The sequence below is a fragment of the Budorcas taxicolor genome, chromosome 16 (genome assembly GCF_023091745.1).
Source record: "Budorcas taxicolor isolate Tak-1 chromosome 16, Takin1.1, whole genome shotgun sequence".
Classification (NCBI taxonomy): domain Eukaryota; kingdom Metazoa; phylum Chordata; class Mammalia; order Artiodactyla; family Bovidae; genus Budorcas; species Budorcas taxicolor.
In genome coordinates, this window is record NC_068925.1 from 43,706,992 (window position 1) to 43,732,923 (window position 25,932).

A 25,932-nucleotide genomic window follows, 5' to 3' on the forward strand; every position below is an offset into this window, starting at 1 on the left:
GCTCAGATTCATGTCCATTGAGTCGGTGATGTCATCCAACCATTTCATCCTCTGTCATCCCCTTCCCCTCTTGCTCTCCATTTTTCCCAGCATCAGGGTCTTTTCCAATGAGTAGGCTCTTCTCCTCAGGTGGGGCCAAAGTTTTGGAGCTTCAACTTAAGCATCAGTCCTTCCAATGAATATTCAGGATTGATTTCCTTTAGGATTGAATGGTTTGATCTCCTTGCAGTCCAAGGGACTCTCAAGAGTCTTCAGCACCACAGTTTGAAACCATTGCAGTCCAAGGGACACAAGAGTCTTCTCCAGCACCACAGTTCGAAAGCATCAATTCGTTGGCACTCAGCCTTCTTTACAGTCCAACTCTCACATCCGTACATGACTACTGGAAAGTACTTTGTAGCATTTTTGTGAAAGGAGAACCAAGGTGTGGGGTGAGCCAGGGCAGATGGGATCATAGTAGCAGCCAAATTGTGAGACCTGACTTCACCTCTCTACGCCTCAGTTCCTCCTCAGTAAAGTGAAGCTATGAATTAGTATTCCATTACCACTTAATGCCTGGGTTGGGGAAAGCCCTCCATAAATGTTAACAGTGAATGTGATTAGCGGTAGTGGTCATGATGATAGTGGCTCCCCCATAGTTTGGAGGTGTCAGTAAGATGATGTGTGTAAAGCATGTCAGTATAAAGCATTGCTATGCAGTGAGTGCTCAGCAAACATTAGCTGTCATCATTATTATTGTTATTGTTACTATTTTCTGGTGCACTGAGGTGGAGCCTCAAGCATGCCCTGAGCCCTGCTCTTGCTCCTGAGGGGCCTGGGCTTGCTGCGCACTGATGAGTCCAGCAGGTCCTTTTAGAATGCTCCACAGCCCCATCTACCCCCTCCCATTTACTCTCCAGCACCCACCCTGCTGTCTTACAGGCCCCTTACTGTCCTCTCCCTGTCCCAATGTCACTGTCACTCGCCCATCCAGGATTCCCCAGGCGCCACCCCTTTGGGGGTTTCCTGGCAGAACGGGGTCCCCAGAACCCTGTTTCTGCCTCTTACCCCAGCCTGGCCTCCCCCAGGCCTGGAATCTGACTGGGTATTGTAACATAGTAGCTGAATGAACTCCAGTTTCAAAGGTTAATATCAAAATCTGGAGTGGATTACCTAAAAATTACTTACAACACCATTAAAATTCTGAACTCTTTTTGTTGTGGCTGTAAATTAATTTAAAATGTCAGGTTTTTTGAGAAATCCAATAAGAAATTGAGCCAACAGAGCAATCTGCAAACTGTCTGGCAAAGAGGAAAGTGTGTCTCTTCAATCGACAAGGAAAAATATGGAGCTTAACTGGAACCATATGGCTTAGTACTTGAGAGAAATCTGCTGAAGAGGGAGGGCGGCTGGGGGGAGAAGGGAGGTGGGAGCTCAGCTGACAGCCACACACATGCAGCGCGAGGCCAGAGGGGAGCAGGGCCAGCGCAGCGGCCTTGGCGCGGCCGAGGGGCCTGGCAGGCGCCTGGCACACGGCCTACTTGGCTGCCCCCTGTCCGCGGTCACCGGGAGGCCCCAGGCGGCAACTTGGTCCGTCCACCGTCTTAACACATTCTCGCTGTGTCCATCCAGTGCTCCCCGGCCAGGGGGAGCCCAAGCCCCCCCCCACCCCGCCTCCTTCCAGGGGAGCACAGGGCATGCGTGTCCCAGCCTGGGACGGCCACCTGCGTGTCTTGTGAAGGCCACCTCCTCCCCTTAGCCCTCTTTGGGCTTCCTCCTGCCAACATGTGGTCCCCATTACTCCTCCTGAATTCCCCCAGATTTACAACACATTAAGTAATTTGTAGGTTATTTCAACTTCAATCTGCTAAAGTTGAGAAAATCAAAATTAAATTCAAACCACAAGGGAACTTCAAAGAAAGAGGAGGAAGAGGACGAGAAGAACCCTCGAGTGCATTCTCCTCTTCAGTCGCGTGCGTCCCCTGATGTCATCCTCGGTGGCGGGGGGCCCACTCTGCCTGCCTTCCTCTGTGCCTCTCCTCTCCCTCCTGCAGGCCCCCACCTCTGGACAGGACAGTGCCCCGGGTGTCCCCTCTGAGTGAGGATGCAGAAGCCCAGGGGCAGCCTGGGGTCTCGTGCGGCCCCGTGGTCTGGGCTGCAGGTAAAACCCATCTAACTTGTAACACTCTCCCCACTTCCGCTGCCCAAGCCCTCGCCCCGCCCCCGCTGGTTAGGGTATTCTGGAGCTCCAAGGCCTGTCTGTTTCATTTTTCCAACCCATTTTGAGGGGAATCTCCATCAATGGCTGTTCTAGCTCCCCATGCGCCTGGGACAGCTGACAGCTGGTAGGTGCCACCTGGCCCCCTCGGTTTAATAGCTCAGGTTACCTTACTTTGCTTTCTACCCTTTAAAGCAGCCTTGTAAATAAGCAAACACTCGGTGCCAAGCACCTTCGGCACCTCGCCAGGCTGGTAAATATTTTAGTAGTGACTTGGTAACAGTTGTGTTCACTTTGATTTCCTCAGAAAGGTTCTTGGTGCTGGGGAGGGGGCTGGCTCTGGGAAGCGATTTGCTGGTTATTTATAGTCCGGCTCTGGCCACATGGCCTTTGCTCTAACCCTGCGGATTGTATGCTGGGGTATTTTTAAAGCTGGTGTGGCCTGACTTACACCCCTTTCTGCAAAGATGTGGGGGGCATTCTTCTATCTCTCTGAAAGTACCCCATGAAGAAAGAACTCCAAGGCCCTGGATTTGGGAAACAGAGTCCCCCACCTAGAACTAGAATGAACTGAGAGACTCGGGCAGATCCTATGTTGGATATGAGTTAGGGACTGACCCCTGCTGATGTGGTTTGGACTTAGGGAGAAGCCCAGGATCCGGGGAAAGGAGGTCTTTAGGGTTGGGGTGTGTAACACTGAAGCAGCGCCACCTGAGATGGCCAGAGTCGAGCTGACCATGAGACCAGCCGGGTTGCAGGAGGGAAGTAGGTGGAAATGCATCAGTGGGATGTGTTGTCTTGGCATCTGGCTCTTGGAGGAGCCGTACCACAGGGAAGGAGAGCCAAGGTAGACAAAGCAGGGTAGGGAGCCTAGAATATGATACCCTGGGGTCCAGGCGTTCTCTCTAGGCCAGGGGTCCCCAGCCTTTCAGGCACGAGGGACCAGTTTTGTGGAAGACAATTTTTCCACGGACCGAAGAGTGGTTTCGGGATGATTTGGGTGGATTACATGTATTGTGCACTTTCTTTTTTCTTTTTTTAAACAATCTAATCTCTTTATTTTTGGCTGTGCTAGGTCTTCTTGCTGCTCAGACTTTTTCTCTAGTTGCAGCGACTGGGGAACTACCCTCTAGTTGTGGTGTGCTGGCCTCTCATTGTGGTGGCTACTCTTGTTGTGGAGCACGGGCTTTAGGGCATGAGGGCTTCAGTAGTTGCAGCTGCCGGGCTCTAGAGCACAGGTTCAGTAGTTGTGGTCCCTGAGCTTAGTTGCTCCTCAGAATGTGTGATCTTCCTGGATCAGGGATCCAACCCCTGCCTGCTGCATTGGCAGGTGGATTCTTTACTACTGAGCCACCAGGAAAGCCCTGTGCACTTTAGTCTAATGCCCCCGGTGATCTGCCAGGAGGCACTGGTCTGTGGCCAGGAGGGTGGGGACCCCTCCTCTTAGCCAGGAAGGGGCCCCGACAAGTGCAGGGGCTCCCTGCCCAGTGCTCGGAAGCTGGTCTCACCCAACCAGACCTTGCTCATCCCGCCTTCCATAGCCTGGGTCGCCATGTGCTGCTCCCAGGGTGAGAGGCCATGGGGTAGGGAACGGGCATCTTTAATAAATAGACTGCTCACAGTCCCCTTTGTTTTATGAGAGGGTTCTGTACAGATGGGTTGGTTTTAAAGGGGTTCAGACTCAGCACAGTGAGGCCATATCAATGGTCCCTGAACCCTAGTGCCCCAGGATGTGCTTGTGCGTATCCGCAAGTGGACCCAAGCTAAGCAGGAGTGAGGCTTGTCTGCTCTCATTGGCTAGTGGTGGTGGGGAAGGCTGGGGAACATAGGTGCTTCCGGGCCACCTAAGACAGGATCAGTGTTCCCTGAGGACCCTTCTTCGGGTCCCTCCCTGGGGGTGGGGCCTTCACACCTGGTGCTTACAGCTGAGCTCTGTTCAGCTGACCAGCCAACCTGCTGCCACTCCCCAGCTGCCCGCCCTTCCCCCCTGGGCCCCTGGCGCCATGATGCTTGCCTCCTGTCTGCACCCACGCACATCCCATTGGTGCTCAGCTGTCGTGGGCGCGAGTCAGGTGAGCGGCAGACCAAGTGGCAGACCGGCTCACCTCCTTCCCCGCGGGACTGGTGCCAGGGCTGTGCTCTTCCCGGAAGGCTTCCAGGCTCCCCCACATGGCATCCTGTTGAGCCTGTTCCTGGGGTGCGGGGGCAGGCCTTTTTGGGGGGAGAGCGTCTGCCCTGTGCTGCCCTGGCGCCAGCTCTCCCTGGAGGCCCTGGCGGAGTTGCCAGAGGGAAGCGGCTGGGCCAGGGCAGGAGGTGGGGACAGCTGAGATTGGGGGTCAGTGGGAGGCGGCCACCTTCCTGCCACCACCGTGGCCCTGCTGGGAGCGGCCTCTGACCCCTGGGCTGGTGTGCATTGGTGTTCACTAGATCACTGTTGCTTCGCTGACCTCCAGTGACTTTTCTCCAAAGATGCTGAGCCCTCACTGTACCCTCAGCTGGGCCCAGCACCCACAGAGGGTCTCTGGGACCCCCATGGCTCCTTGGCCTTGTCACACTGGCTCCCTAGTCCCCAGGTTTCAGTGTCCTCAGAATCTCTGGGGAGTCCCACAGGGGAGACGGGAAGGTAGAGAGGCCTTCTTTGAGTGCCCAGAATGTTTATGCTCAAGTGCTCAGCGATCAGCCTTCTACGCTATTGGAGCTCAGAGTCTTGCCTTCTAGTCTTTACTTGTCCGCTGGCCCCTATGTGGGAAAGAAGCTGCCTAAGTGAATCTTCTTCTGCCCCTTGGCCTTGAGTGTGGACTGTGTGGCACCCAGAACCCTGTTGTCCTTTACCCGATAACTTAAGCAAAACCTGTCTTTTCCACTCCCCCTCTGTGGCCTTTGGAAACAAGGATATCCATCAACAGTCATTCCCCTCCCTGGTCTCCCTAAAGGAGGCCTCATAGTCCTACTGAGGGGTCAGAGCTGCTCAGGGGAGATGAGGCTGTGACAGCTGACCCACCCCCTTCAGTGCAGTCAGGGGAGAAGGGGTGGCATGATACCCAGTTGCAGTGGGTCCCTTGTTGTTCAGTCGCTCGGTCGTGTCTGACTCTTTGCGACCCCGTGGGCTGCAGCACGCCAGACTTCCCTGTCTTCTATCACTGTCTCCCGGAGTTTGCTCAAACGTGTCCATGTGGCATCTTAAGAAGAAGATGCCACGCCATAAGTCAGTTTCCCCAGGTGACTTCTCTCCACAAATGCTGCGAGGACCTCAAGGTGAAACAGCAGGAGGAGCAAGAGAAGAGGCAGTGAAGGGTGGTAACCAACAGGACCCTAGGAGACTTTCTCTCCTTGGAGCACTGGCCGGCCTCCACCTCACCCTCAAGTGGGTAGGAGCAGATGGCAAGAAAGCAGTTGACCTGGAGCAGGGCAGGAAGGTATATGGGCTGAGGCCTCCCCCCGCCTATCAGATCCAGTGGAGATCAGGCCTCTTCTCTTCCAGTCTGGACATCAGCATCTAAGTGGCGAAGTGCGCTGCAGGAAGGAAGATGAACCAGCAAGTTCTGTAGAAGGTCGGGACCGCCCCCATGGGGCCAGAACTAATCGGAGCCTCCGCCCTCTGGCCCCAGACACAATTCTGGTGGGAGGGGCCTCGCCCACAGGTAGCCAGTTGCCCTGTTTCTCCTTGATGCCTCGTGGATGAGTCCTGGTTTCAAGCTCCCTGAGAGCTGGGAATGGAGGAGATCCTATGAAAATGATGATATGTGACAATCAGTCACAGCAATTAGTGTTTTGGTTAACAGGCCTTTTTTGTTTTCTCTCACCCAGACAGAATGTCACAAATAAATCCTCTCCTGCATTTGCATATTAATTGGATCGGAGACGTCAAGCATCTTTCATTAAAGAAAATGATCTGCATATTTGGAGACATAAAATAGTTATTTTGATGGGTTTTTTTCCTAAGATCAGGGGGTGGGGGAGGTAGGTGATGGGAGCAGTAGAAATTGAGGTAGAGTGAAGGCAAAGTCAGCCAGCCCCTCCTCTAGAGTTAACCCTGTGCAGCCTGGAAGTTGATGGGCCCAGCTTGGACAGATCATTTATATGTGAATAAACTCAAGAGTCAGGGGCCCTCCCAGGCATTAAGTGGTTGTCCAGGAGCCCAGCTTGACCCCTGAATAGAAGGGGTCTCCACTGGCGTTTTGGCAAGGAGACAAGCTGCAGGCCACACTGCCATCCTGCTGGGAGGGGTCCGGTGCCCACCTGTGTCTTGGAGTTCTGGCTGGCTTTGCCCAGCTCTCTATGCTTCCCCTCTCACCTTGACCCCTCCACTCCTCCAGCCTCCTGCTCTTCCTCTCCCCTTGGCTTATCCGTCTGTGCCCACTTTCTGCATCCTCTCTGACCTTCGGCTTCCCTGTGCCCTTCTCATTCTCTGCCAGCCGTCATCCCTCTCCCCAGATGGAAAGTTGTCTGGGGGCAGCAGACGCAAAGCCTGGAGTCATTATCACACACACTCGAAATAACCCAGAAAGCTGCTGGGCCCATATTAGGGCATGATTCCCCATGGAAAGCTGTGTGAATGTAGGGTTTTGATAGGCGAGTGTGACCACCATGGGTCATCCTGTTTCTCCTCCTACCTTAAACCCTAGGTCCTTGTTGGCTGCAGTAGCCAAGGGTGATGGGCAAGACCTCTTCTAGACATGTCTGAGCCCTGCCCCGCCCCCCCCCCCCCCGGGCTCTCTGCCATCCCAGCTCCAAAGACACAAACCCAAGTGCTGTACTCCGGATAGAGAGGTGTTTAGGTGATGACGATGATGATGACAATTGCCATCACTTTTTGCACATAGAAAATGTGTAGACGCTTTGTAAGAGCTCTGTGCTCATCGTATCCCGGAATCCCCACCACAGCCCTCTGAAAGCAGCACTGCGAGTGAGTGGTGCTCAGTCATGTCTGACTCTTTGTGACCCCATGGACTGTACCCCACCAGTCTCCTCTCTCCATGGAATTTCCCAGGCCAGAATATTGGAGTAGGTTGCCATTTCTTACTCCAGAGGATCTTCCCAACCCAGCAATTGAACCCGAGTCTCTTGCATCTCATGCACTGGCAGGCAGATTCTCTCTGAGAGGGGCACACACTTCATGAATCAGGAAACTCAACCTCAGAGAAGCCAGATAACATGCCCTTCAATACCCACTGGGGTTCAGAACTTGCAGCCAGAGGCAAGCTCTTCACACTGGACTTGGAGGCGGGGTCCTCTGGGCCGTGGGGACCAGCGGGAGTCTGTTTCCTGGATTGGTGGCAGCCAGCTGTAATTCCTGGGCATGAAGTCAGAGGACTGGTGTGAAGACTCTGTCTCTGCACTGCTGCCTCCTGTCACCCCACCAGGAAGCCCTGCCCATGTTCCCAGGATTCGCCTTCCTTCGAGGGGTAGAGAGGGCTTCCCTGGTGGCCCTTGGTAAAGAATCTGCCTGCAACGCAGGAGATGCAGGTTTGATCCCTGGGTCAGGAAGATCTCCTGGAGGAGGAAATGGCAACCCACTCCAGTATTCTTGCCTGGAAAATCCCATGGACAAAGGAGCCTGGTGGGGTACAGTCCATGGGGTCGCAAAAGAGTCAGACACAGCTTAGCGACTAAACAACAGTGAGAGGCAGAGAGCTGACTCCTGTGTGTTCTATGGGCCTTGGGACCCTGGAGGTGCCTGTTCCAGGCCTGCCAGAATCACTCATGCTTTTTGTGTGCCAAGTTGGGCTAAGAAGTTTGGCTGTAATGGTGGGTCTTGCCTTGCAGAGCACAGGCTTCTGGATGCAGAGGGGCTGGGCTATGCCCCAGTGTATAGCCTGGCTCCCTGGCTGAGTGGTGCATCTGCTCACCTGTACACCACCCTCTACCTGTGCCCTTCAGGTAGGCCAGCCCCTCTTCATGCCCTGGTGTGGGCTTGGGCATCTCGTGGGAACCAATTGGTTTCATGCTTCTGCTGCCCCACAGGGCCATCACCTTGAACTTCAGGTTCTCTCTCTTCTGCCACCTTCTTCCACTGGCCATGGCACTTGGGCAGGAGCGCTGCTCCCAGATTAAGGAGAAGGCAGAGTTCTTGTCGAGTTACGGTGTTTCATTCAAAAGGAATCAGTTTGGATTCTGGCCTGGCTGTATTCATGAGCTACACCCCGGGCAGATCACCCCTCTTCTGTGAACATCAGTTTCTTCCCTTGAAAAAAGTGGGCCATCATTCTTCCTGTGGGCAGGGGCTGAGGAGCAGTCTGGTTCCTCTCTGTTGAGTGCCCCAGTGCAGGCCTGAGACATAATTATAATCAAAAATTCAAATAGCAGTGCTCAGTCACGTCCAACTCTTTGCAACCCCATAGACTGTCGCCAGGCACCTCTGTCCCTGAGATTTCCCAGCCAAGAATACTGGAGTGGGTTGCCATTTCCTTCTCCAGGAGATCTTTCTGATCCAGGGATCGAACCCACATCTCTTGTATCTCCTGCATTGGCAGGATTCTTACCACTAGTGATAATAGCCCCCACAAATGCCAGCTGAGGGGTTTGTGACTCTTCAGTGGGTCAAGACTCTGGAAGGGTCTTGGGGCTGGGGGATGGAGGTGACTATTTCCCAAAGCACCTGGCATCTCAGCTCCAGCATGTTCCTTTCCTATTCTCTGGCCCTCGGCATCTTTGCATGTGCTTCTAGCTGAGCACGGGGGAGCCCTGGTGGTCTTCAAATTCGGGGTTCTTGGAGAAGGGCCCCTGGGTGCCCTCCTCGGGGAGTACACGGACAGCCCGGGCATTTTATAGAATGTGGGGGAGTCCGGCGGCAGCTGTAACTGTTCAGTGCCAAGAAGCCAAGTTGGTTTAATATGATTGTAGCTGCTGCTTTGATAAATCAAAATAATTAAAAATAATAAATTTGATTCCTCAACCAACAGCCTGTGTGTGGGTGCAGGGCCTGGGCTGACGAGCTAGGTCCAGGGAGGTGGAAGGGGGGCACTGGGACATGGGAAGGCCTGTCTTGGTGGGATCGTAAATGGGGAGGTGGGTGTGAACTCTGCAAATCGATTAAGTAAAGAGTCTTTCGTTTGGCAGAGCTGTTGGCCGGCCTCGGCTGGAGCTGCAGCTGGGCTTGCTGCTGGCTCTGAGGCCTCAGGCCCGCCTCAATTTCTTCATCTATCAAATGGAGTGATAGTTCTGCCAGCTTCCCTGGTGGCTCAGATGTAAAGAGTCTTCCTGTAATGCAGGAGACCCGGGTTTGATCCCTGGGTCAGGAAGATTCCCTGAAGAAGGGAATGGCAAGCCACTCCAGTATTCTTGCCAAGGAGAACTCCATGGACAGAGGAGTGTGGTGGGCTACAGTGCATGGTATTGCAGAGTCAGGCACAACTGAGCGAGTAATACCCAAATGGGGTGATAGTTCCACCGCCTTGCAGGGCTGTGTGAGGAATCAGGGCTTTGCTGAACCCATGGTCAAGCCTGACAGGAACATGGTCAGCCTGTGTTTCATGGGTATTGCTGGCCCCTCTTGGCCCTGTCCTTGTACTCCGCTTGGGTACCACAGTGGTTCAGGCCACCTGATGTGTGCACAGTGGCTGAGCAGCCTGGTGGGCCCGGCAGTTTACTGGGGGCTCCTCTAGCAGCTGCTGGGTATTGTCCTAGCACAGGACTACACTGTCGTGAAGCCATCCCCTCTCACCCCACCCTCCCCAGCCCGTTGCAGGGCGTGTCTATTGATTGCTCCCTCTGGTTCCAGAGCTGGGAAAGGAAGCACAAGCCACTCCCTGTGGACCTGAGTCCCTGGTCAGAGTGCTGGCCGCTCTGACACAGGTGGGTGGGAGTTGGAGCGGGCAGCCCTCCCGCCCCTTGGTTTCCCCCACCCCCCACATCCTCCCGGAGGAGCCGTATTTGGTGTCTGATCCACAAGAGCGTGAGCAGCTGGAAATCTGAACTGAGTGGAGGGGGCAGGGGCTGGTGGGAAGGGAGGGACAGGGTGTCTGTCTCTTTAAATGCACTTTGTGTCAGTGTGATAAGGAATTTGATGGCTTTATCAGAAATACCAAAGCTTTATTTAGCAGGGTGAGGCTCACACCACTCAGCTCCACACAATCTGCTGATAAATTGCAAAAAAGAAAAAAAAAACACCCCACCGTCTCACCAACACCCAGCACAGCAAGAAAGAAGGACATAGCAGAAGGAAAGGCTGAAAAGCAGAGTTGGGAGTTTTGGGGGGCTGTGACGTTGTCAGGGGTGGGGGCCATGGGACTGCCGAGACTTCCTTGAAAGAGCTGACGGATGGGCCTTCTTCCACTCTCTCCGGTGGCCTTTGTTTGGATAGATTTTTCTGTTATTAAGTAAAAAGTACAGTAATTATTTTTGTTCTTCCAGAGAAAGGGCTGGTTATAGAGATCTATTGCCTAGTTCTTGCTTCTGTCCCTCCATCAGCCTAGCTCACCCCAGGCTCTCGGGGAATCCGCCAGGCCATGCACTGATTGTGCTGGTGAGGGCAGGACCAGCCTCCGGATGGGGATGTTGGATGGGATGCAGGACAGACCGTCAGAGAGTAAGGAGCCACCCCTCGTCTAGCGATCCCCACTCCGTAGAGTGTGGCTGTGGCCGAGGAAGCCGGGCAGGGGAGGGCGTGAGACAGCCTGTGTGGGACAGGACTGCACGCCGGGGTGAGGTCTCCACCCGGGTCACAGGGGAAGCTGAGGAGCCTGGAGTGACCCTGCCTGCCCGCCATATCCCAGCACTTTCTGTGCTCCCTGTGGGTTGGGTGGCTCTGGGGGAACACCCCTGCCTTGACCAGTAGAGCAACATTTCCGTGAGCCTTCTGCTTGCGCCCCGTGTGTATCTTCCTGCCCCTGCTTTGTCCAGGAGAGCCCTGTGCCCTGATCCTCTGGTTAGCACACAGGCTCGAGTGCAGCCGCCTTTGCTCTTCCCCTTGACTGTCCACACTGCTCCCGGTACCCTCTCTTCCCCAGGAATCTTCTGATGTGAGCAGACTAGATTCAAGCTCGTGGTCCCTACCGATGCCCCTCCATAAGGCTTTGTCTCCTCGGATCAGCCTGTGTGTGTGATTTTCCCTGGAAATCGAGGCAGGTATCAGAGCTCTGTGTCCACACCAGAGCTGTGAAAAAGGGAAATTGGGTACTGGGTGTGGTGGGGACAGGGAAGGAGGCACCTCTGCATCCCCGGCGTCTTGGGGGGCTGTCCTCTGTCTGGCTGCACAGGGGGGCTTCTCCAGGCCCAGCTCCTCCGCTCCTCACCCCTTTCTGATGGCGCTGGGGGCTCTCACTGCAGGCCCTGCCCATCCAGTTTCACTGTCTGCCACCCAGCGTTCCTCTTGGTGGCTTACAGACTTCATTGGGGAGAGGTCTCTGCCTAAAAGGGCCCCCCAAGCATGGCTAAAGGGCCAAGGCTTTCCAGAGCCCACAAGCTGCCCCCTCAGACAGGATGGAGGCTTTGTTGTTCAGCCGTTGTGTCCGACTCTTTGTGACTCCATGGACTACAGCATACCAAGCTCCCCTGTCCTTCACTGTCTGCCAGAGTTTGCTCGAATTCATGTCCATTGAATCGGTGGATAGAGGCTGGGCAAGGCCAAAGGATGCCTCAGGGGCAGTAAAGTCAGACTGACTGCAGGCAAGGTTCAGCGGAGTTTGAGAATAACTTTGTACTGAGCACCCTCTCCCGAGCCAAGGAGGGCTGAGCCTGTGCGCTCCCTAGAGGCGGTGAACCAGAGGGACCCCAGGCAAGGTGAGGCCAGCAGGCCCAGCGAGCCCTGAGCGACAGGTCAGTCTCAGAGGAATTCCTCTGATAGTGGAGCAACAGGATTAGCCCAGCTGCTCAGAGAGGGGAAGTGCAGGGCGGAGAAACAGGGGAGCTTGGAGGAGAGGGCGGGGGCTGATCTGGCCAGGGAAGGGCAGAGGGTGGAGGAAGCTGCAGAAAGGCCGTGGCTGGGAGACAGACAGGAGGAGTAAATGGAAGTGACAGGGTCAGGCCAGACCTTTGTCCTGAAGCCTGATTAGAGAGTCTGCCCTGGATTTCTGAAACTTTGGGATGTTGTCGGACAAACTGGAGCTTAATTCTGTCAGAGCACTGGGGAGATTAGAATTGACATCCTGGGAGCACATTCCTGGCTGGGCAGAAATCCAGCCCCTGCTGGGAAAAACCTATGAAAGCATGGCCAGCCCAGTGGTGGTGGCAGGGGGTGCCCAGGGGCCCGAGTAGCCACTCCAGGCTTGTGGGTTGGAGCCAGGATGTTTTGGAAGGCCAGGCCATGTCATTGGACGGCTATGGACTAGGGGAAAGAATGGAGGCCCAGCAGGGTCACTTCTGAGTCCAAATCCTGGTTCTGGGCCTAGCTGTGTTGCCTTGGGAAGAGAGCTTTGGTTGTTGAACCTCAGTTTTCTTGTCTGTAGAATGGGCCCACTAAGTCTGCCTTCTGGGCCCACTAACTTTTCCTTCCTTTGAAGTGGGAGGCATAACCTTGGGAAGCTGAGAGGAATGGATCAGACTTTTTTTTTTTTTCATTTTTTCCCTCTTTTTAACTGTCCTGCACAGCTTGTGGAATCCTAGTTCCCTGACTGGGGATTGAATGTGGGCCTACAGCAATGAAAACACTGGGTCCCAACCACTGGCCCACAGGGGATTCCCAGGTCAGACTTTTCTGCACTCGCAGCTGCAGCAGAGCCAGGGCCTGCTGGTGCACAAGGAGGGTTTCCCTCACTGAGCACCCTGACATTCAGCATTTGTTCACTGGTCAGGCGAACCCTGGCAATGTCACCCCGACAGCGTGCTCCAGCCTCCTGCCTCTGCACCAAGGGGGTCCTTTCCAGCAGCCAGGCTCCTCAGCCACAAGCAGCCGACAGGAACCCCTGGAGATGGCTGCCTCACTCTCTAAGAGCTCCGGGGAATCCCCTGCTCAAACTCAGTGAGCCGGGCAAGCCAGACCCCCACTCCAGATGGGCGTAGAGGACCAGAGTGAAGACCTAGCCCTGCAGCCGCAGAGCAGGCCGTTTCTAGAACAGAGCGGTCCCTCCCCACTTCCCTCCTGATCCTAATGACTTTCAAATATTGGTAAATATTTTGGCTAATGTAGGCTCTCGTGGCAGAGAGCAAAGCTGTGTGCAGTTCAGGACCTACAAATTATTTATTAAAGATCTGAGATGCGGTGCAATTATGTGGAAAGAACCCCAAAAATTAAATAAATAAGTAACAAAATAAATAAATAACAGCCACACTGGCCTCTTGAAGGCTTGGGGAGCTGCATACATGATTGCTGTCTTGATGAAATCCCCTCGGATGTAATGAGCTGATTTTCTGCTGTTAATATTGCATCTGCTGATGAAGGATTCGTTAGGATAATGGAACGAAGCTAAAATATAAATGACTCCCTGTCAAGAAGCAGCTTTTGTTTGTTGATCTCCTGACAGTTCCCGGGCCAAGACAGGGGTTTCTATGTGCACATGCATGCGGGAGCAGCCAGGAGGGTTGGGCTGAGGGCTGGTGGGGGTGAGGGAGACTGTCCCGAGGGCCCGGCTCCCTGGTTATCCTTGGCTTTTCCTGCAAGGTGGAACTCCTGGTCCTCGGGGAGCCTTGGAGTCCTGAGGGGTGGGGAAGCCATTGACTCAGACCCTCTTTCCCCATGTGGAGGGCAGCGTGTTGCACTAAGATGCTGGGCAGCAGCAAGTATTATCTGGGGAGCCTGGCAGAGAGATGGATGGAGTGGGCTGTGTGCGTTGAGATCCACTTGTGAAAGGAGCCAGACCACGTGTGCGCAGACAGTCGGCAGTGCTAGAGAGACTGGACCGTAGGCTCCTGAGGGACGTGTCCTCCGATCTCTGGAGCCATCCTAGCCTTCTCATGTTGTTTATTCCATCAGCGCACACGTGAGGTCTGGGAACACCTGGGGCAGGAGTGCACGATGTCCTTGAGGACAAGAGGGAGAGGGGACCTATCTGAAAGAAGGATAATTTCACCTTCCACCCCCTTGCTTGGCTTGTCTAATATCCGTGCCGAGCCACCATGTGGGAATAGCCTTCTCCTCTCCTAGATGGAGCTCCCTCTTTTCTTTTTCTTAAAAATGTATTTAGTTTTTCCTTTGGCCACACCACACGGCACAGGGACCTTAGTTCCCTAACCGAGGATAGAACCCACGCCCCTGCGGTGAAGTGCAGAGTCCTAACCACTGGACTGCCAGGGAAGCCCCTCCTTCATCTCTTCCTCCTCCTCCTTCTTCAGCTACAGCACTTCTCTGTATTGTGGTAAAATGCACATAGTGTAAAATTTACTGTTGTAACCCTTTTAAACTGTACAATCCAGTGGCATTCCGTCATCTACAGTGTGGTGGATCCATGACCAATATCTGGTTCCAGAAGGTTTTCATCACCCCAAACAGAAACTCTACACCCGTTAGAAGTCCCTCCCTGTTTCCCTCTTCCGCCTGCCCCTGACAACCACTAATCTGTTTTCTGTCTCTATGGATTTGCCTAGTCTGAATATTTCATGTAAAAGGAACCAAATAGTGTGTGGTATTTTGTGTCTGCCTTCTTTCACTTAGCATAATGTTTTCAAGGTTCATTCTTTGTAATGGCCGGTATGAGAACTCCATTCCTTTTCATGGCTGAATAATATTCCATGGTGTGGGTGACCCCATGTTGCTTATCCACTCATCTGCTGATGGACGTCTGTGTTGTGTTCACCTTTTGGCTATTGTGAATGGATCCTCTATGACAAGTTTTTGTTTGAGTCCCTGTTTTCCATTCTTTCAAGTACATACCTAGGAGTGAAATTCCTGGACCTTTCCCCTGCTTCTTAAAGGCAGGGCTTCTGGAAGCTAATAACAGGCAATATTTGTTGAGCATGTACGATGTGCCAGACCATGGTGCAGTGTGTGATTTCACAGAGTCTTCACAAGAACCGCAGAATGGGAGCTCCGTGAGGACTGTCTTTGGTTACCAGTGTTTTCCAGGTCTAGGGGAGTACTCAACATATAGTCGGTGCTCAAGAAATATTACTGAATGAACTGTCTTTAAGGTGGGGGCTCATACCCTCTGCCTTTTCAGTTGAAGGAGCTGAGGCCATGAGAGCTTAAGCAGTCTGCCTGCCCCAGCAGACACCATGGAGGGTGACAGAATCAGGACTCAGAATCAGGTCTTACCTACTCGCTGTTGCCCATGTAAGCAATGTATTTTACCTTCCTTAGGCCTAGCACAATGTCATGAGCACAGGACATACTCAGTGACTCTCTGATGATCATTGTGGAGTAGGGACAGGATGAGATCTAAGTCAGTGCCCTGGAGGCGGGTTGGGCAGGGCCCAGAGCAGGTGTTGTCTGTCTGTGCATCTGTCTGGTAGAATGCACCGTCTGTCCAAGGAGGCACCGCCTCGCCCACACCGAGCCCTGAGCTGCATAGACCACATTGGACACTGCTGAGCACCCCTCCCAGCACCTGGGAGAAGCCTTCTTGCTGACAGCTTTGCCAGATCCATTCTTCACCTTGACCTTTGAGGCCCTCAGACAGGGCAAAAACCCAGCCACTCACCTGGGCCGCTCTTCTTGGGGAGAGCATGGATGCTAGGAAGATCTGAGCCACCTCTGCCTGGAGTGATCAGGCGGGGCCTCTGAGGGCTCGGGAGGAGTGGGAAGGCTGGCCCTTTCCCTGCAGCCCTAGGGAGAAAGGCACGGCCTCCCCTCACAGTCCAAGCCTGTGGTGGGGCCTGTCTTGGCTTCTGAGACAGGAAAAGGGAAGGTGAGCCTGGTGCGAGGACCACAGAGGGCACCATCAAGCAAAGGAGCCAAGGTCCTGAGCAGGGAAGGCATGCAACCCAGAGGGCAAGTGAGGGGTGCTGAACCTGTAGAGGCTTCAGTCCCTGTAGGACAGATGGGTCAGCTGGGTACCTACTGAGCCAGGATTTTCTCAAGAACAAGGTGGGGAAATCCCTTCCCGGCTCCAAACTCCTAGACCCTTCCTCTTGACCCAGTGCAGAGTTTTCAGGATTCTGGCCAAATCCTAGCCCAGGCTATTTGCAAAACCCCACTCGCCTCCAGAGCCAATCCAGAGGTCTGGCGCTGACCCCCACCTGCCTCGGGCCAGCCTTGCAGTGTGGGGCTCTTTTCTCTAAACAGGATCAACAGTCTACCCCAGCCACCGCCTCCTCTGGGTCCGGCACCTGCTGGACTGTGCGGGCCCTCGGTGCCCCCAGGGTCCTGCTAACCACTGTGTAAAAGCCTGGGGCTTCCTTTGACCTTTCCGCTTTGCCTGGTTATGTGGCGGCCATCCCGCTGACACACCTGCCCAGGCGTCATGGCCGGGCAACTTGCTCAGGCCCTGCCTGTGGCCTGTGCCCAGCAGCCCTGCCATCCACTTTCTCTCCTTCCCCCTGGTTCCTCGCTCTCCCTCTCGTTCTTTCTTCTTCTTCCTCTCTCTCTTTTTCACTCTTTTAACATGGTTTTCCTAAAAAGTTTTTTAATCAATCAAATTTGAGGCAGAAAATAGGTTTTGTCACGCCTGGTCCCGGGGTGGTGTGGCTCTCACTCAGGCTCCTGACAGCTCCTCAATGCAGGAAGGAGGCCAAACAGAATATTTCTTGGGGAAAGTGCCCGTTTCCATGACACTGCCCCTTGTTGTCTGCGCTGCCCCCCTCCTCAAGCTGCCGCTGACACGGCCTCAGCCCTGTGAAAGGGCCTGGCCAGGGAGGGGGCCATGTGCCGGTTGGGGAGGGGGCAGGAGGCAGCATGGGGATTTGAGGGGGGCGGGTAGATGGGCCGACAGCTGCCCTGGGCCGCCCCTCGTGGCCTGAGAGGGCTGGGGAGCAGGTAGGGGCGGCAGGGCCGGGAGCCTGGCCCTGTGCTGCGTAATCAGCTGAGCCTCATAAATATGGAGCCGGGAAACTGGGGGTGAGATGCTCCGAAGCCAAGTCCCGGAGGGTCGGCAGCTCCAGCCAGAGGGGACTGACTGCAGGCGGATGAGGCCTCTTCGGGTCCTGGTACGCTGGTCACTGCAGCTTCTTCACCCTTCCCTCCCCGCCCCCCTGCTCTCCGGCCTTCCCTTCCACCCCTGGCCTGTGGCAGCCCCCTGCTCACCATCTCTGACTCCCTGCCCGCCCTCCCTCCACTCCAGTGCCGCCTGGGCCTCTGGTCTCTTCTGGCTCCCAGGCCCACAGTCCCGCAACGAGCTCCTGCAGGCCCTCTGCTCCTTGTCTGTCCGCCCCGCTTGCCCTCGCCTCCTTCCCACCTCACTCTTACCCTCTCCCCTCTCTTCTACTCTTCTTGCTCTCTTTTATAATTAATGATTAGCTTTAATTGGTTTGCTTAGGTAGCCTGACAGCAAATTAACAGAAGCCAGCTCAGGTCTGCCAGGCTCAGGCGAGAGACCACTGCACTTCCCAACTGGTCAGGGGAGGGCAAGGGCGAGGCTGACCTCCAGACTCTGCCTGGGCCTGCGGGCTGGCCAGGCGGGCTCTCAGCGGATGAGTGAGGCCACACCTGGTCTGGCGCGGTGGCCAATGGGAAGAAGGCAAGAGGATCTTCGCATACAATCCAGGCTCACTTTTGTCATCTTTCTCTGTGTGCTTTTGTTCTCTCTCTCCTCGTCATGTCCCCTTCCATATTCTCATTCATGTTAGGCATCGTCCACATCTTCTGAGATTAAGGTCAGGTAAAAGGAGGGCAGGGGCCCTATCTTTAGACAGGGACAGGGCTTCATTCTGATCCTTCCCTGTAGCTCTATGGGGTTAGAAGCTTGATGGGTCTGGGCCAAGATCTTGCTCTTTCACATGGACAGGAGGGAGCAGGTAACAAGGCTTGTTGTCATTGTTAGCTCAGCTGCTGGTCTACAGTCAACTACCGCAGCCCAGAAGCCAAAGAGATCCGCTTCTGTTTCTGATTTGCCCTGCACCTCTGCACGGAGCTCAACCTCTTGATCCTCAGTTTTCTGGCCAGAATACTTAAAGTACATTAGATGAATGCATGGATGGGTGGATGGATAGGTGGATGGGTGAATGAATAGCGGGCAGAGAAAGTGGCCAGCATCCCTGAGCACGTTACTTCTCTTGCTTAGCTTAGAAGGGTTGCACTTATTCAACCTTCCTAAGTGTGGGGGCTCCTCTTCCACTCTGTGTTTTCCTACTCTGTACCTCCCCCCGGCCTTGTAGAATCCTTCCATAACTATAGCAGCTTTCTGATTCTCCACCAAGCCCAGGGTGTGCCCAGTCACTCACTCACACAAGCCAGAACCAAACTTCAGGAGTAGTGAGAGGCAGAGAGAGACAGGAGAAGATGCCCACGCAGGACAGAGAGATAAAGTTGAACTTCTCAGGTCCCCTCCTCCATGGTTCCAGGATCCACCGAGTGTCCCAGATTCCACCCAGAGACAGCCTCCATGCTCCAGTCAGCCAGGCCTTTGCCCCAGGGGCAGGGGAGGGACAGGACCCCAGTTCTCGTCCTAGTCCCCGCATGGTAAGCATCTTGGCCCCTCCCCGTCTCTCTACCACCCCCAACCAACTCCTGGAAAGTTTCCTCCCTGATTGTTCTGTGTGATCAGATCTGTGAGTTGCTCTCTAAGCTTCTTGTCACATTTTGACTTAATGAAGTGCAACTGCTGAGGGATTTGGGTTCAGCGCTCCGGTCTCCCGCGCTCCCTTGTTGTCAGAAAACAGGGGTGGTTGGGGACGGCAACACTGCGCTGCAAGTCGTTATCATTCCGGTCAGTCTGTTTAACACAAAATTAAACAAAGAACTAATTAGTGCCTCATGAATTAATAAATGCACAGTTGCCGGGGAGGATGGGAGGGGAGAAAAAGGTGGTAGAAGGGAGATACTGGAGTTGTGGAGTTGGGGGGCTTTGGGGGTTCAAGGGAGGCTGGCCGGGGTGCCTTGAGAGATCTCAGGCAGTCGGGTGTGGGATGGACCGGACAACGACGACGCCCCGCCAGGTCCCTGGCTGGCTGGGATGTGAGCTCTGACAGCCAAGCCCGCCCGTCGCTTCTCAGCAGAGGCTCAAGGTCTCCATCCTTTGCCCCGCGGCCCAGCCCCTCTTGGCCTCCACTTCATCCGGCTCTTCTCTCCGACTGCTTCTTTTTTCCACTCTGCCGACCTCTGCCCTGTCTTCCATCTCAGCAGGGCTCCCCTTTCCTCTCTGCTGCCCCCTATCTCCGTCAGCCCAGCTCTATGCAGAATCCTAGCTTCTCACCATCTCGGTCAGAAGGGCTTCCGCAGTCCATGAACAAAACCCCCCACCACCGCCCCAACCGCTCAGAGCCCACCAGAAAGCCCTGTGTCCAGCAGGGTGGGCTCTGCCACAGTGGACATCCTCCGCCCAGGCAGCCCAGCAAAGGCAGCGAAAGCTGGTTGAGGACCCAGCCCTCCTTAGGAGGACGTGTCAAGTACAATTAGCATTATCTATCTAAATATGTCCTGGGAACTCGAGGGCGGGCGGCGGGACTGGGTGGCATTCCGAAAGCCCGGTACAAGGTCACCTCACCTCTCACAATCCCCCCAATCTGATTTGGGGATTACATAGCCTAAGGAAATTGGTGTTATTCCTCTTGCATCATTGATAAGCCACAAATAAGGGAGTGAGGAGAAAAAAACAACAACAACTAGTAAACAGAAAAACAGTGTGGGTGGAGTCCTGTAGGCCCTGGGGGTGGGAGTAGGGGGTGGGAGTTGGGGTGGGCATGCAGGGCCTGGCTCAGGCAAGGGCAGGTGGGCCCAGGTCAGTGGGCAGAGAGCTCCTTGGGTTTTCTGTCCATAGGAGGAGTCTGTCCCATTTGAACCTGGCTTCCCAAATTCACACTCTGGGCAGGAGGGACTGGGCCTGGCAAACTGGGCGAGTTTCGTGTTGGCTAAAGACCCCCTGTCTAGTTGGACCATCTTCCCTTTCCCTGCGTGGGCCCCTAGCATGGGTTGTGACTTATCAGTGGGGCCGCAGGGTGGAAGGTGCTGTCTGCAGCCTATCTCTGGGGGCTGAGGCTTCTTGGTCCCTGGCCCCTGGTCCCCCCTGGCCCCTCTGTCACCCACCCGCTGTAGGGAACAGCTCGGCATCTGTCGGTTTACTTTCAGGGGCCAGGGGAAGAGAGTGAAGGGATGAGTGTTGCTGTGTCTGGTTACTGTCACCAGTCCCCAGCTTGCTCAGCCACTGGAGCTCCAGGGGAGCACCCTGCCCTTACATGCGCATCTCTGCTTCCACAGACGTGTGTGCAGTGCAGCTTGACTTCTCTATCTTTGGTTAGGGGAGGCCTGAGGACCATGTTTTCCACTGTGATCAGCCTCTACTTCTTTCTGAATTTTTTCAAATTTTGGTTTGGCACGTACTTCAGTGGTCCAAAATCAGTGCCCACTCCAGGTACCTGAGTTTTTGACACCCTTGACCAACCTGGAGCATCAGTCCCTTGGCCCTGGGGGTGGTGGTGGCACACTCTGGGGAATTGTATGGGTCCTGCCTTGAAAGGCTAAGAGGCTCTTCTCTGTCCTTCCTCAGGATGAAGTGACACCCCCACCGCAAGAGAGGAGCCTCTAGGGCCCACGACAAGGTAAGGCCTGAGCCCTTCTGGATCCTTGCATCCTTCCCCCTACTGGAGACCAGGCACCTGGTATATGGTCTGAGCTGGGCCCAGTCCTGCCAAGCACCCAGGGTGGGTCTGGAAGATGGAGATAAGGAATCAGAGGCACACTCCCCATTTGAACCTGGCAGGAAAAGATAACCCTGGTAGAAGTGTCTCAGATTGATAGTTAGGCTGGAAATGGGCTGGGGACCTGTGGATCACTGACTCTGGGCGTGGAATCTGTTCAAGGCAGCATCAGGCTAAGGTGTCAGCTGCCTGGCAGGACCATGCGCAGCTCTCCATAGTGCTGTCAGCCTCTCTGACTGCTGCCTCGCTCCCTGGAGGCTCTGCTTGCAGCTTATGCTTGGGAACCACATGGACTTGAAAGCCCTAGAAGTCCAGTCCTGCCTCTCCTGGGAGGCGGCCGCCCTACCCCCTGGCCTCCTCCTCCCTCCATGGGACGCTGGCAGGGAGGAGGCCCTGGACTCTGAGCCCAGAGCAGGCTGCTGTCCTTCCTTCCCCTGGCCTGGCTGCGCCTTCACAGACTGTCCCAGTCCTCCAGTGGCTGGAGGAACCTCGGGGGCCACTGGGCCTCGGCCCCAGGCAGTGCCATGTCAGAGGTGACCGGTGGAACGCCAGTGTTATGTAAATAGCGGGGCCTGCCCGGCGGGCGAGCTAGCTGGCTGCAGCCATCCATCATCCGTGCGCGGCGGGGTGGGGGACAGACACGGCACCGTGCGCCTGGCTCCAAACCTGTTTGTTTTCCCTTTGTCTCACGCGTTTTGGGGGCCCCGGCTGTGACCGGCTCCGGGTTTTGTCCTGCTGGCCCCCTCCCCCAAGAGGATGGGGGGAGGGAAGAGATTCGCGCGGCTCCCACTGCGGCATCCCTTTCGGACTTCAAAGGCTCTCCCAGCATTGTCTGTGCCGGCGGGCAGTGGCCCTGAAAACGTGATCAGAGGCGGCCAGTGTAGGGCAGGCCCGGCCCGCGCCCTGCACTCTCGCTGGGGCCCGTGGATTCCTCCCTTTGCCGCCAGCACCACCCTGGTTACAGCTCTGCTCCCCGGGCCTCTCTCCTCGTCTTTCTCTCCCCTGGGATCCCTTCTGGCCAGGCCGACCTTGCGGCTGCCCACTCCCATCCTCTCTTAGCCATAGCCCAACACCTCTCTCTTGGCATCAGGATTCCTGGAATGTTGAGAGCTGCAACTCTCTGCCCCTTCATGCCATCTGAAGCACAGTGGAGGGCTTTTTGGGATGCTGGGAGCTGGGAAGGACTGGTTCCTGAACATCTGTTTCCCATGCCAGCCCTAGTTTTCTTCTTTTCCTCCACCCTCTTCGGGTAAGGAGACCCTGACTTGCCCTCTGCCCAGCCCTTCTTTCTACTTCTTGGCAAGGTTCAGATTGGCTACTTCTGTCCTGAAAGTCACCCCCAGGTGCTTCCATTCTCTGGAGCAAGGCTTGGCAAAATATGGCCAGAGGGTTAACTTTGGCCCCCTGCCTGTTTTTGTAAATAAAGTTTTATTGGAACATAGCCACACCCACTCATTTGCATATTAGTTATGGCTGCTTTCACTCTAAGATGGCAGAGCTGGGTAGCTATAGCAAAGCATGTTTGGCTTGAAAAGTTTACAGTATTTACTCTCTGGCCCTTTACAGGGAAGGTTTACTATCTCTCACTCAAGTTTCTGGCTCCTATCTGCTGCTTTCTCTCTCTTTTTTTGATTAGTCAAATAGACATACCATGAAGTTTACCATTATAACTATTTTTAAGTGTGCTGTTCCCTAGCATTAAGTACATTCACAGGGTTGTGCAACTGCTATCCTGCTCTGTGCTCATATCTTGCTCTGAGGCACCTGGGCAGTTGTCAGGGAGCCCCATCCCTGAGCTTATGGGACCGCTTGCAGTCCTGGTCCCTTTGGGCCCCCCCTTTTTCTCTCTCGTCTCTGTAGGACCTCATATCCTCTTGAGTCCCACCTCCCAAGAAGACCCACTTGTCCTCTCCTTGACAGTTTCCTCAGAGCTCTTGCTCCCAGCATCCCAGGAGCCTTGTATCTCCATCCTGTAGCCTTAGAAATTCTCAGGTCCAGTTTCCTCTTCTGCAAAGTAAGCAGAATATCTTGTTTGCAGTGTTGTTTGGACAAGTAGTTGTTGTGGTTCAATTGCTCGGTCGTGTCCAGCTCTTTGTGACCCCAAGGACTATAAGCCACCAGGCTCCCCTGTCCTTCACTATCTCCCAGAGTTTGCTCAGATTCATGTCCATGGAGTCAGTATGCTATCTAACCATCTCAAGCATGTGAGCGGATGGGACTGAAGGTGTCTGACAGGTAGGCAACACCTACCTCCTTTGTTCCCTCCCTCCTTTGTTTCTTTATACCTGCCAGAGTGGGGGTCTTCCCCCGAGCATTTAGGAGGCAGCAGTCAGCCCTCAGCAGGTTCCATGCAGAGCCCCTCTCCTGCCCTGGGACCTCTGAGTCCCTCATCTTGGAGAAGCTGAGGCTCCTCGCTTGAGCAAGTGCTATGGAAGATGCCCCTCTCCAGAGGGTGGACTGGGCATCCCTGAGTTCTCAGGTCAGTTCCACGTCCTGCACATCTGCTGCAGGGCCTTGGGAAGTTGCATCACCTCTCAAGCACCAGTTTTTTCATCTGTGAAAGGGACTGCCATGCTCTCTGCTCTTCAGGCTTGTTGCAAGCCTGAAAGCTGTGATCCTGGGGGCTGCTGAGGGCAAAGGAGGCCGAGTTGGGCTTCATTCTGGGGAAAGTGGGAACCAGGCCGCAGTTCTAGGGAGCAGGCCCTGGATGTTATGTGGGTACTTGCTCTGTCCAGGGGCAGGGACCAAGGCTGCACATCACTACTGAGCTAATCTGGGATCCGGGCTCCAAGCTCTAGAGGAAAGGTTGGCAGGGAGAGGGAGAGGGGAGGAAACTGAAGCTGTGCAGCTGTCAGAGGTCTGAGCTGGAACCGGGTCCCTGCACAGATCACTAACTGCCCTTTCCTGATGCTCTTGCTGCTATCTCTCTTTCCATCCTCTCGTTGAGGGATCCCAGCCTTTTGTAGGCTTGTGTTCCCCTCCAAGCCTTCTCTCAACATCCCATTAGTTTCTCTTCCTCCTCACCTCCCCACCACCCGTGCTGCCACCCCCAACTCCATGGCGCTCTCTCTCCCTCTCTCTCCTTTTCATCTACTCCGAAGGCTTTACTTTACTTCCTTGTCACCCTAATTGATTGCATTAACCTTTCAGCGTATTGGATTTCCTCGGCAGCGTGCAGAGAGCCCTGCGCAATATGCTTATAATCTGAGCCATAATGGACAGTTTGTAGTCAACAAGCCCCTTCTCCCATCTCTGCCATCACTCCCGTTGACGTCTCTCTTGCCCAGGCCACCATGGCCACTTCCCCTGCCAGCAAGGCTGGGGCAGCAGAACTGGGCTAGGGAGCAGTAGGCAGAGCTGGGACCCTTTGATAGATTTCCCTGCCTCTCCTCTTGTGGCTCTGCCCTTGCCCCACCTTTGCTCTCCCAAGCCCCCCAGTCCAGGTCTTTGTCTGCAGAGTCCTCGCTGCTTCTAGACTCTCTGCCTAATGAATGACTGATGGAGCCAGCTTGGATTTGGCAAATAAGAGAGTTCCTGGGCTTCCCTGGTGGCTTGGTGGTAAAGAATCTGCCTGCCAGTACAAGAGACATGAGTTTGATTCCTGGGTCGCGAAGATCCCCTCGAGGAGGAAATGGCACCCCACTCCAGTATTCTTGCCTGGACAATCCATGGACAGAGGAGCCTGGAGGGCTATAGTTAATGGGGTTTCAAAGAGCCAGACATGACCACATGACTGAGTGTGCGTGCATGTGATGATTCCACCAAATGGTCCTCAGAGGAAACCTCAATTGCCTGGGAGGTTTTGGGGAAGGTGACGGTGACCACTCCAGGAGATCAAAGGGAGCTAAGAGGAAGAGTCTGAGGTCTCTGGGCTTGCTTGGCCCCTGAGCTAACCAGAGGTCTCTTTGGAACTTCTGGAAGCCAGGTCCACTCATGGAAAGGTATGGGAGCACAGGGGAGACTCAAAGAAGGGGATCTGCTAAAGGCAAGGGAAGAGAGACAGACAGTGCTGGGGCTGGCCTGGGTGCTCCAGGTAGCAGTGGCCGCTCCCAGTGGGTGAAGAAGTGGACTTGTGGACACACTGGGGCCCTGTCTTCTCCATGGTCCCAGGATTGTATGATCTGGATCCTTGGTGGGTGATGTCTCAGTCTCTGTTTCCCATCTGATGTTTGTCAGCAGCTTTGAGCAGGACCACTTGCCAGGTGGCACTAGTGGTAAAGAACCTGCCTGCCAATGCAGGAGATGTAAGAAACGCAGGTTTGATCCCTGGGTCTAGAAGATCCCCTGGAGGAGGGCATGGCAACCTGCTTCAGTATTCTTGCCTGGAAAATCCCATGGACAGAGAAGCCTGGTGGGGTACAGTCCATGGGGTCACAAAGAGTCAGACACGACTGAGCAACTCAGCACACACCCGTGCACCTGCCTTCATCAAAGGAACACAGACGTGATACAGGCAACAGGGCTCCAAACCAGGGAGAAGCCTTTGCAGGGCAGGGGGGCTTGGCTGGGCAGGAGACTGGCACTGGGAGAGGATGGAGAAATGAGAGCTGGCTTCTCAGGTTGGTAAGAATGGGCTCCCTCTGGAGGGTTCTCAGATGGGCACCTGCTTGTCCAGCATCAGGCAGAGGACAGCCCGTGCCAGCCACCTGGTTCTGGGATCTCAGTGAGTTCTGGCCCCGTTGGTCCTGGCCAGGGCTGCCAGCCCTCAGACCTGAAGCCTGGTTAGCTGAGTCTTCATTCATAACAGGATGGACGTGGGGTTGAATACATTAGTGTCAGGCCCGAGGAGTAGGATGCAAGCTCCTCTTAGCCCTGGTGGTACTGCTCTCTCCCTCCGCCCTCTGTCCATCATCTTCCCCTTCTCACCATCCCCCCTCCCCAACCTCCCATCGCTCCATCACTCCAAAGGGCAGGCTTTGCTACAGGAGGCTGGACTAGGTTCTTCCCATCCTCTCCCAGGGATTTGGGGGGTGGGCAGAGGGCACGGCAGGGAGAAGCCAAGCAGCGAATTAAAGTTTGGTGATTGTCAGTGTCAGGAGAGGCTAAATAACCCTGTAACTAGTATGAAGGTGAATTCACGGTCTGCTGCACATGGAAAATATGAGTGCTCTGTGAGACGGAGAGTGAGCGTAGAG

General features: G+C 54.8%; 1 protein-coding gene across 2 annotated transcripts in view; it reads left to right on the top strand.

Annotated features, from left to right (window-relative positions):
• The window catches only part of CASZ1 (castor zinc finger 1), a 152,136-nt gene that overhangs the window by 65,363 nt on the left and 60,841 nt on the right, over positions 1-25,932 (top strand). Inside the window, exon 3 of one of the 2 annotated variants that reach the window (XM_052653500.1) lies at positions 20,647-20,698. The exons of the other annotated variant lie outside the window; for it this stretch is intronic. The gene's annotated coding sequence lies outside the window, so the exon portion shown is untranslated. The remainder of the gene's footprint in view (positions 1-20,646; positions 20,699-25,932) is intronic. 2 annotated transcript variants of the gene reach the window in all.